We start from the raw sequence: 18384 nt of genomic DNA on the forward strand, positions 1-18384 counted from the left end.
AAACTTTTGGTTGAATTTTTTAGATCTAAAATTCTAAAACTTTCAAAGTTTGTTAATAGAGCGATGATAAATTATGAATAACTTTAAGCTTGCTTTTCTAGAAATTCATCAACAGGGTATATCATTCCGAGCTGATTTCTAGCGCCAAATGTAGTTGCGAGAAACCTCACAACCACACCATTAATAGAATCTATGAAACAATCTAAGAAATCATATCGAAATACTCAAGAACTCTTATTAAAATCTTAGAACAAGTACAAAGATATGAAGAAAACCTAACTCGGGGAGCAAATTACTTTCTCTCTCCTAAAATTCTTCCCTAAGCTCACCCAAAAAGATCTCTCCTTTTTACAAAGGTTCTCTTATATAGGAGTTTACATAGTGGAGGACAACTAATAAAGCCCCAAAATTTCGGATCTGACGTGCGTCAATGTCGCACAAGAGTTTACCACTGTCGCACAAATTCTTTACTACCGCATGGATTTTCACACCTTTCTCGTGAAATGGTTGTCATCTGGTTCGTCATCTTGGATACAACGTGTGCGCTTGTGTTCTCTTAATACTTACGGAGTTACTTCGCATATAAAATGAGTGTGCGATATTTTGTATCCACATATATTGAGACTTAGTAATGATATGCAACAAACAACTAGACAAAAACGGTGTAACTTCGTCTAACCCAAAACCTTTGGACTGGAATAGACAATTTCCAATAAATATACAAATGAATATACCCAAATGGATATACAAATGGTGTAATTTCCAATGGATATACCCTAAACCTTTGTGCAGAAACCTTTGGTTTAACCTTTGGGCAGAAATGGTGTTATGCAAAGGACACTTTGAGAAGTGGGGTTTTACTGTTTTAGGATATTTTGTTACCAATGGATATTTCAGGAAGCACCGACAATTTACATTTGCTACCGAAGTCGGATAGAGCAAACACAATGGTCTACGGGGTTCTTAGTTCTTACCCCACATCTCCACATGCAAGAAACTGGCAACCCCTATGAGAAAGTATGAGTTTTGTTCCTCCAAAGAGTGAACTAGGTACCGTGGAATTCCCATGCGGAGGTACTGTACAAGATCAACAACATAGAACTAGGTGGATAACGTATATATCACTGTAATATTATAGTGGTAAAGACCGTGAAGTAGTTATGTCATGAGTTCTTTTCTTTCTTTTTTTTTGCCGAGTGCTTGATACAAATTATGAAAGCGGGTATAGGTTAAGACCACTAAAGCTTTATTTCGTTTATTCAAACAACAGCCGTTTTTTTAGAGAAGGCCGATCAAACTCACAAGTCAAACACTTGGTACAAAATAGAATCAAATGAAAGAAATTGAAGGCTTTTATTTCAGCGAGGCAGTGAGTTTCATGCGCAACATGTGCATATGTGTGCTCCAATGTTAACTGAATCATAGTCGCACCTTACACTTCCATATCCACTAATAATATAGTGGGCGACGTATTCGTTACACGCGGCGTAACATAGATCACAGTAAGGCACATTTGCAATCCCTGCTACCCTTATACATTGGAATTCATAATCGCCTCCACCGTTCCCGCCCCCGCCCCCGCCATTGACGTATCTGCATAGGCAATACAAATATGACAATTAAAAAGACATATACTTGATTCTGCGTAGTTTTGGTTTTATAATTTATTTATAAGATGAACCTTGTTTTTGCCCAAGGAACTTTTACTACATGTTTAGATCAAATAATCCATGGATTTCCAAACTTATGCCAAATAAGAAAAGAAAAAAGAGAAGTAAATTTAGAGCATCGGTAGCTAGCCGGTAATTAACTTACCTGAAGCTGACAACAATCAAAAACACCAAGAAAAAGAAAGAGCGGAAACTTAAATGAGTTTTCTCCATTGCTTAAATTGACTAGCTAGATGTGATTTTGATCTTGTGAACTCGTTCGATTTATATAAGTTTATCGGAGTTGACATTTCGTTATTTTAAAGTGAAAAGCCAAGTAATCCTTTTTCTTCCAAGGGAAGATTATATCTACCAGCTGTTAGCGATGACATTATAACACTCATCACCATGACATAATTCTTGATTTTTAATTTTAATTTTTATCTTCTGTGATATTAAATATTACAATCTTGGGTTATAACTATTACATCATGAAAGGCTCTTCTACGAAGGAGGTGATAGTCAACTATGAGGATTCACCGCCAAGTGGTTGATTTTAAAATGTTAATCCGAAAAATAATGTTTGTGCTTAAGCAGCTAAATTGAACGTTTCCACGAAAATATGAGGATAACACTAGTCCGGCGCTTTGCTTACTTTTACAAGTACTTATAGTTAACAAAATGAATTTTTTAACAAAGTCTAAAAGTAAGAATCAGAAGCATAGTTACGTCACTTTCCATCACAGGATAAATAATAGAGAGTTGATCAGACCACCACTTCGAAAAAACTGCTGTGGACACTGGTTCTCCATGTTGCTAAAATATTTGCATAACCATTACTATCTCATAGTAGAAGTGTGAAAACCTGAAATTGATTTTAAAATATCATCACACAGTTGGTGTAACTGATGGGCGCAAGCACAAGTTCCATCAGCTTTCTTCTTTAACTTGTAAACCCATTTACAAGTTACCAACTCGGTATCTTTCGGCTTAGGCACAAGTTCCCACGTATTGTTCTTTTTGAGGGCTGAAATTTCTTCTTGCATCGCATTCTCCCATTCTAAAATTCCTTGAGCTTCTTTGTAGCATGAAGGCTCAGGACCAATCATATTTCCCGAAAGAAAACATGATGTCACAGTAATAGGATTTAGTTGTACCTCGTAATCTTTTAAATAATTTGGTTGCTTTATTTCTCTCGTTGACCTCCTAAGAAACCCTCCTTGCTGATTTGAGTTTGAAGTGTTACTCCCCCTGTCACTTGTAGTGTTAACATTAATTGAAATGTTGTCATCAACTGAAATCACTTGGGCACTTTCTGAACTTTTTCCTTCCATATGTACAAGGTCGTCATCATAATATTCCAACCTGGAAATATCATTAGATATTCCAACCTGGTAATATCATTAGAAACAGTGCAAAATGTCAATACCTCATCGAACATCACATCTCGAGAAGTAGCACACTTCTTAATTTCTGGATTCATACATTTCCACCCTTTCCTAGATGGATCATAACCCACAAAAATGCACTTCTTTTCTTTCGGGTCTAATTTAGTTATGTTACTCTTAGAAACATGCACATAACAAATAGACCCAAATACACGAAAAATAACTCACATCTGGCTTTTTATTAAACAAAATTTCAAATGGAAATTTTTCAGTACCTAGACATGGCAGTAGTCGATTAGCGACATGACAGGAACACTACTTTGCTTCAGCCAAAAGCTTTCTAGGAAGATTTTTATCGTCCAACCATGATAAGCTCACTGAGGTAAGGTGTGCATTCTTTCGTTCTGCTATTCCATTTTGCCGTGGGGTGCTTGGGTATGTCATTTTCCTACGAATATCGTGATGTCTGCAATAGTTAAGGAACTCATGTGACATATAGTCACCTCTATTGTCCGTTCTCAAACATTTAATCGTCGATTTGAACACCAGAAACTTTGAGAAAACTTCACTTTTATTTCCTATAAAATACACCCAAGTGTATCTTGAGAAATCATCAACGATTATCAACATATAAAGAAAACCACTGAACTTGGACCCATTACATTTGAATGTACAAACTCAAACATCTTAGATGAACGATTAACTGAATTTTTAAATTGAAGGTAAAGAGATTTACGGAATTGAAAACCTTGACAACTCACATCCTGTTGTATCCTGTCCAAATCAGGAATACCTACAAGTAATTTCTTTGAAATTTTTTTTGCATCAGCTGGTAGCCTATATGGCCAAATCTGGCATGCCAAATAGATGCGTGATTATTCCTACTATAGTATTTTCTACAAAAGCTTCACTTGCAGTCATGACAAACAAGGATTCTTTTTTCTTTCCAGTAAGAAGAACGTCCGCAGTTAAAGATTTTATATTCTAGAGAATTTTCACATCATTTGGACCAAAAAGAACATACTTTCCAGACTTAGTTATCTGATTCGACGGATAAAAAGTTCTTATTAAGTCCCGGCACATGATTGACATCATCTAGAGCTATCTTTTCGCAGCTTATGTTGTTAACTTTAATATTCAGCTTCCCTTCATTCACTACTGTATGCACTGAGTTGTCAGCAATAAGAATAGCTCTCCCTCCATAATGTCTGCTAACTGATGAAAGTAAACATTCATTTCCAGTTGCATGATGAGAACAAACAGAATTCACAATCCATTCCTTTACATAATCAATAGAAACATTCGCATCATAGAACTTCTTTGTTTCTTTGACATCAGCAACTTCAATTGAAAATCATTGCTCCCACTTTGGGTAATCTTTCCGCTTCTCATGAACTATGTTTGCATTTTCATCCACAAGCTATACACGACATCTCTACTGGGTATGACCTCGTCTTCCACACTTAACGCATTCAAGACATTCTTCATATTTTGTACGACACGTCCATGCTATGTGATTAGACTTCCCACACCTGTAACACTTAATGTTTTTATTCTTTTCTCGGAACTTCATCTCACCATCATCATGCTTTGCCTTTTATTTCGTGAAAATTACATCTTCTGAGCTATGCTTGTTGGAAATTTGCTTCATTGCAACACAGGTGTCAATCCACATTGGAAGCCAACTCGTCGTCCCTTCCTAGACCCGTTTTTTGCCTTTCTTATTTACTTAACTCAATAAACAACCTAAACGAAAATCAAATAATTCTGGAGAAATAATCACTGTGGCATGAGAACCAAATCCTGAAACATCAATATATAATCATATTTGATTTATAATAAAAGATCAATCTCTTCAAATATTATTCAATGAAATGCAATGGAAGACTCCTTATTGGTTTGGGGAATATGAGGGTTTTACAAAGAAATTGAATGGCTAGTTTCCTTATATCATTTTCTTTTTGATCAGTTATGTCATCTTGATCAAGAAATCAACAGTTAGACGGATTTATTTCAGCTTTCATATTCTTTTTGTCTTTGAGTTCGACAGCCATTCTGATTAGGCTCTATGATGCTTGATTGACAAACTTTAGAAAAATAATTGCGGGTTCAATCATGATTATATTTAACAAGATCCAAATGCACTTTACCAGGTGATTGATACAATCAAAATTAAGATTTTGATAGTTTGGATATTAGGATTTAATTAGGTTTCCTTGATTAACAATATTAATTTACAGGTGATGATTAGATTAATTTTTCTAAAGATAAAAATAATGAAGAGATGGATTCGTTTTAGATCTCTTTATGAAATCGATACTATAGTGATGAAAGAAAATAACAGTAACCTAATAATGGTTTTCTATGAAAATGAATACTTGGGTTGGTTTGGATGCCATCTATTGTTGGGTGTACTGGGTGCATAGATTCTGGGTGCCATATATCATTTTCGTAAATTAGGTTGAGGTGAGAAAAGCTCCAAATATGAGCTTCTGAGGCGGTGGATAAAAAAAAACGACATTGACTCAGGGCAGGCAAACCATCTGCAAAGTATACAAACCCATTGAAGACATCTTGATTTGATGAGCCATTTGTGGCTTTTAGTGAAATACTTGTTATCTTATAACACAATGACCAGTAATTAAATCTACTAACTTGTTGTTAATTAAGCTCACATATTCGGTATTAGGTAGTATTTGCTTGGAAGTTAGCACAAGACTTTCCCAAGTTGTTAATAATGACAATGACGAATTTGATTTATTTTAACTCAACTTGATCATATTTGCTTTCTTTTTATTTTCCAATCATAGTGGATCTGAATCATTAGATCGTTAATGAGGCGATGGGGAACATGAATGACCAAATAGAAAAGCAACTGCACACCAACTATCAGTGATTCTTTTATTTATCGGGCATTACCTAAAATCAATTTTTATAATTACATAAAAATGGGTGTATTAGAGCAACTGCAGTGGTGCGATCAAACTCAAAGACTAAAGACTAAAAATGGGGTCTAAATTTGGGTTTAGTCAGTGGTGAGACGCTACGGTGCTGGAGTAAATTTGGTGGAGCGTAACTGTTATTTGCGTCTGACTGTGGGGCGTAGATATAAAATACGTTCGGTGAATTTATTAACTGTTATTAACTAACCTCTCATCTATTTTGGAACATACAAAAAACTCTAAAACATCATCTAAAATGGAAAGAAGGGAATATGTTCGAAGTTATACAGGAATTTAAAACTGATCAAGCCTTTACTTTTAAATGTTTCTTTAATTAGGTGAATTTATTCAAATTTCTTCTCAAAGCTCTCGATAATTAATCCTACAAGTTCAGCATGATTTCCTATAATTTTTACTAAATATAATTTGTCCAATTTGGATTTTTCTCCTGCCTCCCACCATGAAAGCCGTCATCTACTTTAGTTCAAGTTTATATACTCACATCACAAAAGTTACAATAAATCCCGATTGATCCTTTACAAATCACACAAAATGTTGTAAATGACGATCGATTATTTATTTATGAGCAGCGCATTCATTATTACAACAGCAACACAAAACGGCGAACAAAGATTAATAAGCAGTAACAAGAAGATAGTAGCTAAGAATTATTAAAACAATAATACAATAAACAGGCGAGCAGCTTCCATGGTAGACTCGAGATTGATAGCTCCACACTTCACAGATTAAGGGTCACATTCAGTATAACAAGTGCAGACGTGCTTCCCTGTTTCTTCCTCATAGGTTATTTGGGCACACTTGATACGATTGTCAGTTGTAAATACAGTACGCAAACACCACCATGAACAGTCTTGGTCGGGATAATCTTGATACTCCGTATACGTACCAGTCCCGCCGCAAGCACCGTTCCATGGAACAAACCCCTCATACCCTGTACAGACTTTGCGTTGAGCGTTCAAACTCCTGTACATGGTGTAAACGACTTAGAATTGCGAATGAATACAACCATTACATACAGAGTATAGATGAAGTTACACACATAAAAAAGGAAGAAACAGGACTGGTCAGTACTTACACTGATTGGAGAAGAATTGAAGCAATGATGCAACCAAGGAAAAATGAAACTTTAGCTGCTGCCATGATAACTAGAGATATTGCTTAGTATCTTGATACTAGTTTGGTTTGTGAATACTAAACACAAGACCCTAACCTCTATTTATACAATAAAAGCGCTTTATTAAATTGTGATAAGATAAGATCCAAAATTGATTAATTAATGTCAATTAGTTTGGCTGAGCAAAGCTCCAACGCGGTGAACTATTTTATTTGCACGGAAACTACGTATTCAAGGATGAGGTATTAGCAAAGGAGATAACAATACGTGTTTGTGCGCATCCTGTGTGTCGTAGTCAATGTTAATCAAGAGGATAAACGTGAAATTTTTCTTGGGGCCTAACTTGATCTAGGAAGTGAATGTCATAAATCATAGATCCTAAAGTTTTAAATTAATGATGAGATTTCTCCGAAGATATCTAGGGGAAAAAACTGGATGAAGTATAAGATACCAGAGCATATATGGTCACAAAATTCAACATTTCCTTTCCCAAAATTTTTGTTACAAATTAAGAGTTCCCCTTGAAAGTTGGTTCTACAGAAGTGGGAAGGAAAACGGTACAAGTTTCTGCATTCACCAAGATGGTATACATAATTGGTAGATTCAGATAATTACACATATAAATACTTAGTATTTACTTGACTTGGTTTGTGAGTCTTCGTTTGCATTTAAATTCTGTCAAGGATGGCGATTTGCGAAGTTAGCTGAATATAACCTTGCGGCCGGCTAATTATTTTACTCGCACGGAAGCTACGTATATATGGTGTGATGATGAGCTATTAAGAAATGGAAAATGGAAGAGGCACAAGGAATAAAAAAAAAAAACACAAAGAATAATAAAAAATAGACTTTGAACAAAATGGAAGTTGACTTGCAACATTTGTAGGTGCTAACTGCTAGATGAAAGGACACTTGAATCTGTTTGCGAAAACCTTCATCATCCGATAGATGATACGGGAGGAGAAAGACGTCATGTAGCGAACGCTTCCTCTTATCTTGGCAAGGCTGTTGCGAAGTACATGACTGGCGGTGTACAATACTTGCGAAATAAAACTGAGAGACATTAATATTGCCTCTACGTGCGAGGAAACAAGCAGCTATTATGAAGTCCTTTCTCATAGGCCCGATCTTATCAGACTGGATATATGCCTATCTTTGGTGGGCTTCATGAAAGAACAACTCGAATTCTTACTTTTGCCTAGGGCCGAACAAAAAGTTCGGAATCGCGGATTACATCCGTATCCGTACGTAAAATTATGGGTGAAATCTAATCCGCAAAATTTATGGACCAGAGATGGGAGGGATTCTCAAATCAGTTTTTTATCGGTTTGATTGCGGTTGGACTTTGAAATTTGCGGATTCACCCGCATCATAACTGTTGTGCATTATTGTGCATATTCACCGCAAACGTATACGAAGACAAGTCAGAAAAGCACGACGAGGACAGATACGGAGGATCCGAGGAATGAAATGGGTATGTATAGTATATGGAAACTATGTACAAACCTCATTGCAGAAAGTACCAATTCATTTCCATACAAATATTTAAAGTTTAAACTTGTATAGGTATGTATCTACATGTGTCATAGAATTGGGGTGATGGTCTTTAAAAGCTATGATGCACTACGCACTTTGACTGTTATCTTCTCTCTACAATATGCAAGATCAAGCTTGTCACGTTTTATGTGACTGGCGCCACGCAGACTCTATATTGTACACATTTTTGGCACCATGCACCCTATAAAAGTCTATCTATAGCCCAATACGAGTAGTTGAAATTACAGATGGACGTAGTTTTCTTTTTTTCTTATGACCAAATTCGCGGTTATTCAGTATCAGGTCCGAATTATTCGTTGATCCGCGAATGTCAAATTTGCTGGTAATTGGATCGGACACGGTTGGATTTTCTAAATCCGCAATTTTGACGAATTGGACGCGAAAGATCCTAATCCACAATTATCCGTCCGTTGCAATCCCTATTTTTGCCGATCAAATAAAAAAATAGAAAGAGCCACTCGAATTTTAGCAAAAGTTGTATGGGTCCTCTTAACTCATTTTCCGTATATAGGTTAAGAGTCAATATAGTAATATTTTCTTTATCTTGAAAATTGTAATTCTATTAGATATTTCAAATTTTGTTTGGAATCTAATTATTTATTTTCCAGGATGGCTTACTTCCTCTTCTACCCTTAAAAAGTCAAGCCAATAATATTTTGGAGAAATAGTCGTTTGGTCCATTTATATCTGGGACCACAACAGTTTGGTCCAGCGGAAATATACGCTTCCTATTTTGTCCATAATTATTTAAAAATATTAAATGGACCGAACTGCCCTTCCATGTTAATTCCTACTTATTTTTTGTAGCAGTTCATTCTGTCTAATGAACTCTGGAGTTCATTATTTCAAATGTACACCTAATAAAACCTAAAAAACTTTGTTTCCTTATATTTTGTAGCAGTCTATTCTGTCTGATGAACTCCGGAGTTCATTCTTTCAAATGAACACCTAATAAAACCAAACTAAATCACGTATGAAAATAGCGTTCATTCTGTAAAATTAACATAGTACAAAACTTCATTATTATGATAAAAAAACATAGTTCATTCTTTCAAATGAACACCTGATAAAACCTACATGGGAACAGAGTTCATTCTTCAAATGAACACTTAATAGAACCTATAAGAAAACAAATTTCATTCGACAAAATGAACACCTATCAAAAACTAATTATTTCAAACCTAGAATTGAGTTCAACACCTAATAAATGAAGGTCTAAGAACATAGTTCATTCTTTACATGAACACACAAAAAAATCCATAAAAAATCAGAGTTAATTCTGTTTCATGAATTTCGTCGTCTTTATCATTCTTCAACATAGTTCATTCTAATCAATGAACTTCATCGTCTTCATCATCTTCAACAGCATCAACGACGAAGAAAAATACATAAATATTCGTCGTGTTGATCATCTTCATCGTCTTCATCATCTTCAACAGCAACAACAAACAACGAAAACGAAGAAAAACGCAAAAACTTCATCATCATCATCTTATTCATCGTCTTTATCATCATCATCATCATCAATAATAGCAGTATTAGAGAAAAAAGAGCCAAAAAACGTCGTCGTTCATCATCTTCTTCATCATCAGCAGAAACAAAAAAATGGAGAGAAGAGAAAAACTATATCTGAAATTAAAGAAGAGAGAGAAAGTGAATCTGAAAATAAGATATTTTCTACTAATGTTATGTATATATATGGACCCAAAAGGGCATTTCTGCTACCAAACGAAAATTACATCATTCCGCGTGGATATTGTCCACCCTAGGACCAAACAATAATTTCTAGAACCAAATAACAATATATATTTTAAAAAAACGAAATAGACAGTTGACTGAACCAAACTAACTCTAATATATTATTTGTAGACCTATTGATATTTCCTATTAATAATTTATTTTAGGATATTCCAGGATAAGTCAGAAGGGTCTTCTTAACCCTTGCATTCTAAAAGAAATCAAACGGGTGTAAATAGAACATCGCCCCTTCTCCAAAACCCTTAAACCTCGTCATCTCTCTCTTTTGTTTGCAATATATATTTCGCTTTCTTAAAAGTTTTTTTATAATTTAGTACTAACTTTCATAAATGGTTGGAAAGAAGAAAAATAAGAAATAGGTATCAAAAGATCTAATTGATAAGATAAAGATATAGATTTCAACCAATATTTTAAGAACCGGACCGGACGGTTGAACCAGTAAATCGGTGAACTTGTAGGAAAACGATCTGATTCATCTATGACCCAATAATATGTTGAAAAACCCTATTAACCCGGTGACTCGATCGGTTCAACTAGTGAACCACTAACCCAGCTGGGTTTTTAGCCTTTCGGGAGGTTCTTTTTCTGTTCACAAAAAGTAGTTTTGAGATTTTTTTCCCTTCTTCTGATAAAAGAGGAATTTGAGATATCAATGACGTATTTTAATTTAAATAAGGAACACATAAATGTTCTAGTGTGGCTGAAACTTGGGGGTTCTTCTTTGATACCTGAAATGGTGTTTCCCTCATCAATTAAATTAGTGTTGCTGGAACAGAAGAAAAGAAAATATATTGAGAGGAAAATTGATTTAAACCGTTATCATTTAGTATTTGGTAGAAATTATTTTTAAGCCCACAGCAGATGAACCACCAAGATTATAAATTTTCTCTTTTCTATTTCTTTCCTCTTTGACGTTTATCTTAGTGGTTCACTGGGTCAGTTTATATAATAGTTAGGGGTGTGCAACGGACGGACGGTTGCGGATTAGGGGTCACCCGCAACCAAACCGTCAAAGTTGCGGATTTGAAAAATCAAACCGTGACCGGCCCAATCACCCGCGGATTTTACATCCGCGGATCCGCGGATTGTACGGGCCGGTTGCGGATTAATCGCGGATTTGTTAGGCCAAGCCCACTAATATTAGAGCAGAAAATGTTCCATTTCGGCCAAGCCCACTAACAGCTCTAGTATAGTCAGTCACTTGTAGCTCCAGCAAACTTTGTCTAATCAGTTTATCTCGGAAATCTAATTATAATTTCTTCACTCGGTGTTCCTTCCAAATGACAAATCTAAGAAGTTACTTTTTCAACTGCGACAAAAGATGAATCATAAGTTTTCAAGAGCAAGAAATATATCTTAAGTTTTTCAATTTGAGTTATGGGCTTACTAGTTTTACTTTACTACCCAACGGTGCGGGTAATCCGCGGTTTTTAAAAGACAACCGCAACCGCACTGCGTGCGGATTGAGAACTGCACCCGTGTCCGTCCCATACATCTTGCGGTCTGGATGAAATCTGCAATTTTGCAGACGGATACGGGTCAAATCCGCGGTTACGATTTTTATGCTCACCACTAATAATAGTGAAAATTTATTATCTTGGTGGTTCATCTGGTGTGGGCTTAAAAACAAATGTTGTGTAGGCTTAAAAGAAAACTGCTAGTAATTGACCCCACGTGTTTGCAAGGGTTTTATGGATATTTCATCCTAACATTAAAAAGAACCCTAACGTCCGCCTCTTTCTATTATTTTTGAGTTCTAAAAGATAAACATCCATTTTAGTCCGCCTCCATAGTTCTCTGTCAATTTTATATAAACTGACACAGTGAACCACTGGTTGACCTACTGGTTAAACCAGTGACCCTTGATCCAGTAAGTTTGCCGGTTCGATGCCCGTATCAATTTTCAAAACATTGATTTCAACTCGATTTAGGCCCGATATGATATGTCAATATAAACCCAATTAAGTTTTTCATCAGATTTTGTATTATCATCTTGCAAGAAATATATAAACCTGGATACTAATTAAGATTATGTTACTATATAATCGTCTTTTTTTTTTTGCAAGGTGTTAATATATACCCAATTGAACTCCTTTATAAAATCATTCCACCGAATGTTAACTTTATTTTTTCGTTTCTTTTTTTTTTCCACATTTATAACAGATCACACTTATAAGGACTTGCAAGGTTCACTATCTCTAACTTGCAGCGCCAAATGACTCGGTAATCGGGGCAGCTTATATGCCGTTGGATGACAATATAGACGGTTGATAAAAAGGTATGGTGTTTGTCTTGTGATGACAAAAGCTATCAAATGGACGGCGTTTAATATAAACCCGACCCGAAAGTCCGGAAACTCCGGATATAGTAGTCATTAGACGGTTATAAAAGACTCACGGTATTGAAAAGTAATACCAATTTGTTTTAAAATACGGGATTATGTTACATAGTATATACAGTCGAAAACAATAAAACTTGTGTGTTCATCGTTGCCGGATCTCTTTCTGCCCTAAACCTCTCTCCCTCTCTTCGTGTTTCTCAATTTCGGCATCACACAAAGAAAATATCGACAGTTAGCATAGGTGCTATTATTGACCTCATGGCTTCCGTTAATATTATTAGGGTTTCATGATATACCTTTTTTCAGTAAAATCACCAAGAAGATTTATTTTTAAACAAACCTTAATATCCCGCGCCCAGCTTCTCCTGCATTTTTTCTTTATCTCTATGCTCATCCTATCTTTTTACTTTCACACGATATTAGTTATGATCATTATTTTGTTTTTGTTTTAATCATCGATTTGTTTAATTTAATTTTGCAGGTGCAATTTTTATTGGTAAGGTATGGATAAACAACCTAATTAAATCGCACGGTAAAAACGTATTTCATCCTCTTTCATTCTTTTCTTTTTTGATTTATGCTCCTGATGTTGCTCCATGTCTGTTGGTCAAGTTCCAAAGTTGGGATGATCTTGTTCTTTAATTACAGAATGACAATTAGTTTTATTTATCATATATTGTATATATGATTGCAGGTATCAACAAATTCAACACCCCTGTTCGATGTTGAGTTCATCGGCAAGGCATAATCCAGAATCTCAAGTTTCAGCACTGCAGTTAGAAAAGGGAACCAAACGTTCAGTTATCCATCCTCAAAGCGAGTTGAGCAGTTAACAGTAGCTAGCTCATTCTTCTTCAAGCTCAATTACTTTATTGTCTGCTTTTTTTTATGTGTATGAAAAAAAGTTGTCTACAACCAAATTAACAATCCATAATCAAAAGTCCGGTACACAATTGGAATTCTTCATCTAGACAATTGGAAATGATGTTGTCGCAGAATTACTATAGGTGTCCACTCTGCCGACCATGAAGATCAATCAAATTCACTGGGGAACAATGGCAACTGAAGTGTAATTACTATATAGTGAATTGTGTTACATGAGCATGGTTCTTGCAGGTTAGCTTTATCACCTCTGTTTTGTGTACACATCATAGTTTTTTCGGGGCTCTCAGATTATTATTGCTTAATATCACATCCCACAATGGTGAACTGTCTATATACAGTGCTTGGATTCTAATCATTATAATTAGGAAAATTGAAAAAAGATATTGTTCTAACGTTTAATTGTTTATTGTTCTAACGTTTTCATAGTTATACATGTTGAGTCGAAGTTGTGATTCATTTCCTGTGGTTCTATATGCAGATATACCATCAAAACATTAAGTGGTAAGTTGATTCTTTATCTCCATTCAGTGGTAAGCATTGGTGTAGCTCGATTATGATTCCGCTATTATAACCAAGTTCGTAGACGAGACAATTTCATCCATTAGAGAAGTAATCAACAACGTAGCTCAAGATTAAGAGGTGTATATTTCACTATCTCTTTTAAAACCCTAATTTTTCCTTTCTCAATAAAAATCAATTTAGTAAGTAATTGCATTTTTTTTTTTTGAAAATATAGGTTAGTTCTGATTTATCACCAGAAATTGTTAGACAATATTTCGAGCTTCAATTAGTTGTTGAGGTTTACTTAGCGAAGGAGACTGCTCTAGGGATGCTGCTTAATTTTGACCGGTTTAGTTTAGCCTGTTAATTTTGGCAGGGCTTTGAACCCAATAACACCTTGGTACTGTGATTTTGGAGTAAGAACATTGGTAATCCAATCCTTCGGCGTCACCTTCTGATATCCTTGGAAATCACATTATGATACTGTATAAGCCATTGGCTTAAAATAAGAATACGAATAAAATTGCCACTGTTTAATAGTTGCATAAGTGTTTGCATTTGGTACCCATAAGCGGTTTGACATAACAACCTACTTTCCGTAATTATCAGCCATTGCCGAGTGGTAGATGCTCCCTCATGGCTGACCGTTTTAGGACATGGCTAACCAATCCCATGTATTGTTCATTCATGAACTCCCAAATTTTGGATTTCAAGCTAATTATGATTTTGTGAGGACCAGTCTAAAAATGGAAAGGTTTTATTGTGTATGATCTTAATGGGTAACCGATGAGTTAGATGACTTCTGCACAAACTGTGACCGAGGTTCAGAGAGGAAAAGAGAAATATTTGTCTATGGTATTCAGCAGCGTACGAGGATGCCTTGAGGATCCTCTTTAAGTGTGGGGTTTCAATCTCGCTCCTGCAATATTAACGGGTAATTTGTACTTTGTATATTAATGGCATGTAAATTTTGGTTGCTGTTCTTTAGTTATCTTCTGGGTTACATGCTAAAATTTTCATTGTCTCTTTTCATTGGCAGATCTCAAGGTTAGTGATCATCTTTAAAATTTAATTGTGGATGATATATGTTTTCCAAGATAAAACCTTCAAGACATGTATTTTTATGCAAAGTTGCAACGTAAAGCTGCAGCTCTTCCTGTTCAGATTCGTTTAATTTTTCTAAACTTTGCTGTACCTGTTTATCCCATTTTGTAAACATTCCAAGAAGCTCTTATTTTGTTTTTTGTTTTAGGATTGAATAGCTACCGAGCAGCCCTACTGAAACATGATAAAGAGAGAAAATGGTGAATTGTGTATGTATCGACTATCTTCAGCATGTCCCGGTATGGCGCCCTTGCTTATATGGAGAGCAGCATAAGTAAACTTTTAGGATGGAAAATAGAAGTATAAGTTTTTTGGATGGACAGTCCTTTGTTTTAAAAAACATAGGAGACTGAGGCTTATAGTTGGGCTCTAGCTGAACACAATGCCAATCGATATACGATTATCATGATTATTCTTATACTATTGTTAAAACATGGGAATTGAAATGAAAGTGACTATGGGCCAAATGGCATGAATCAGGAGACGAGAAAGTCGTGGGTGATTATGAAGGTATTCCAATAACTGTTATTATTACTGTAAACTTTTCTAAGCGAATTTCGAAGTTAGTGGTTTGTTTACAATCAAACATTGCATGTGCTAATATTAAAACATGAACACTTGGCTTGGATTTGACCACTACACAGGTACAAACTGTCTATATATAGGGAACCATTTTGTATCTATATTTAGTAATTTACTTAGCAGGGAGGACATCACACCTGGAAAGTGATCTCTATATATAGGGAACCATTTTGTATCATCCAAAATATTAATTAACACTGCAGTGCCTATGGTGAGGGATAACTACATATATTAGATTTACTTCAAAACTCTCTTTGCAGCCAGATCTTAAACAAAACTCCAAGTCCTTTGGAGTTGGTTACAAAGACAAAGCCCTTTAAAACATAGTACCAGTAAATTTCTTTAAGAAAGTGCAGCTGCAGAACTGCATATTCTGCTTTAGTAACGGTTTCGTAGATGTATCGTCATCTTCTTTTTTGTAAGAATTTACAAACTGCAAGTCGGATATTATATTTTTCCTTTTTTGTCGCTGTTTTTTTGTAGGAGTTACGAGATTTCCTTTCAAGCACTCTACAGACAAAATATAGCTTCAAATTGCAATTAACGGTTTAGGTATGTTGTGTAACTCTTCTGCATATTTTTGCATAAAAAGAATTTTTTACCATTTATTAACAATTCCACACACATTAACATTGTTTTTTTGATGTTACAATTTGGACCGATGCCGTAAACACTATTGCCTGCAGATAAGCAATGCCTTCACATACATTGCAAAAACTATAAGCTCCGTAGACGAATGGTATTATATGGGATGACCTTCTTGCATCCAGGAGCTCCCTGGGACGGCAAGTCTTCCCTTGCTATCCAAGTGTCACACAATTTGCGTAATGAAACCAAGGTGAATAAGTCCTACTGAATTTCAAGTGGATATACAAAGGAAATTGCTAACTACGAACTATCAAAATTAACAGATAGAAGATGTGTTGTATGGGAGAACACAAGTAACATCCACATTGCTTAATTTTTTATTTTAAAGCAGTTTTCATTTAAAATTTCGGTAAGTCATTCTACATGAGAATGTTACCAACATCTATCTTTTTACCCTGCATATAGATTATAGGAAACATGTTCTTGTTCATGGCTTTGTTATGTTAACTTTTATGCTTCATGGATTCTGATAAAGATATTTGATTTCAGATTTATTTACAGGATCCCCAGTATTTTCTTTGTGTTCCTGCATATTTTTGTATCTGTTGATTTACTCATTCATAGCAAAACAAACCAAGAGAAAAGGACAGGATTGGTAACTTGCTTGACAGTGATATTGTTCTTCATTGTGATTGTTGTCGAGTTAAACCACCTTATATCAGTGGAATACTGTGGTTAACCCTCATAATTCCACCACACTGAAAATGCCTTGCGAGAGCTTCTCTTCGATTGCTTTTAAAGAGCTATAATCATGTAGTGAAAACACATATCCTCTGGGTTACACAATGATCATGTTATAATTTTTTGTGAGGGGACATTTGAGTTGATAGTATATATATTCAGTAATGTATGGACCACCATCTAGGAATTTTAGCTGGTTTTCTTATAGGTAATCAACTAAATGTATACATCTGGATTCGTCAGAATTCTCAAAAAAATGTAACCCTTTAAAAAAAAGATGCTAAAATTACCATGAATGGGTGTGGGGGAGTATTTGTATGTGTTTTTGGGACGGAAAAAAGCCAATGGCGTGTGATATGGTATTTGAATTTTGTTCTATGAATTTGCGAGGTTTTACTTTTGTTGTTCATTTTGAAATATCTAGCATGGTTGGTGGAAAGCATGAACAAAATTTTATTCAGGAGAATGATGGGGAAATAACAAAATAGGGAATAACTCAATTAACCTTTTCAGTCAAAAAGAAAAGGGGGCATAACTTGGCTGCTCATCTCTTTGGAAATCAGATCATGCTGTTGAAAAAATATAAGTTCAAATCGCTCATACTGCTGGTTTTTGCCCAATTGTGTCTGGAAAAATCCAAGGAACTGCAGGTACTGAAGATTGATGTGTTAGTAACAGGCTAACAGCAATGTTTCTTCCTCACTAGAGTAGGATCTAGGAGTTTCAAAATGACAAACTTACACCAGCTCAATTGAAGAAGATACTACTCATTATTGATACAAAATCTAGAATTTGAAGCCAAGGCGATGTTCCTCCTCCTCATCCCTCATTCATGGCGTCGGTATGATATACAGACTTCTTCATTTCTTATTTTATTTGATGTTAATCTGTTTTCTTTTCAATTGATCTAATCAAAATTTGCCAATTTATTTATATGGGAAACAAATAAACCTTTGGTTGAACATTTAATGTTAGTAGTTGAGGAGAAAATTCAGATGTCTAGAATAAAATGGAATATTTATCAGAAGGTTGACTTTTGAAAATATGGGCATGAAAATCAAATTAACATGTAGGAATTATGCTAAAATGAGTGGGAAAAAGAGATATGAATCTCGATTTCCTTAACTTAAAAATTGATGATTTTAGGGGTACTTTTGTTAGATCATTGATTTCGTTGTCCTTTTATTTATTTGGGAATCTTTATCTCCATGTG

General features: G+C 35.2%; 1 long non-coding RNA gene across 1 annotated transcript; it reads right to left on the bottom strand.

The window, feature by feature from the left end:
• Positions 1-6532: 6532 nt before the first annotated feature.
• Positions 6533-7204, bottom strand: LOC113340091. Its single transcript, XR_003355320.1, has 2 exons — positions 7076-7204; positions 6533-6963 (listed from the first exon to the last, which is right to left on the bottom strand). It is a non-coding gene; the product is annotated as an uncharacterized LOC113340091 (long non-coding RNA).
• Positions 7205-18384: the final 11180 nt, after the last annotated feature.

Source organism: Papaver somniferum, chromosome 1, assembly GCF_003573695.1.
Source record: "Papaver somniferum cultivar HN1 chromosome 1, ASM357369v1, whole genome shotgun sequence".
Classification (NCBI taxonomy): Eukaryota; Viridiplantae; Streptophyta; class Magnoliopsida; order Ranunculales; family Papaveraceae; genus Papaver; species Papaver somniferum.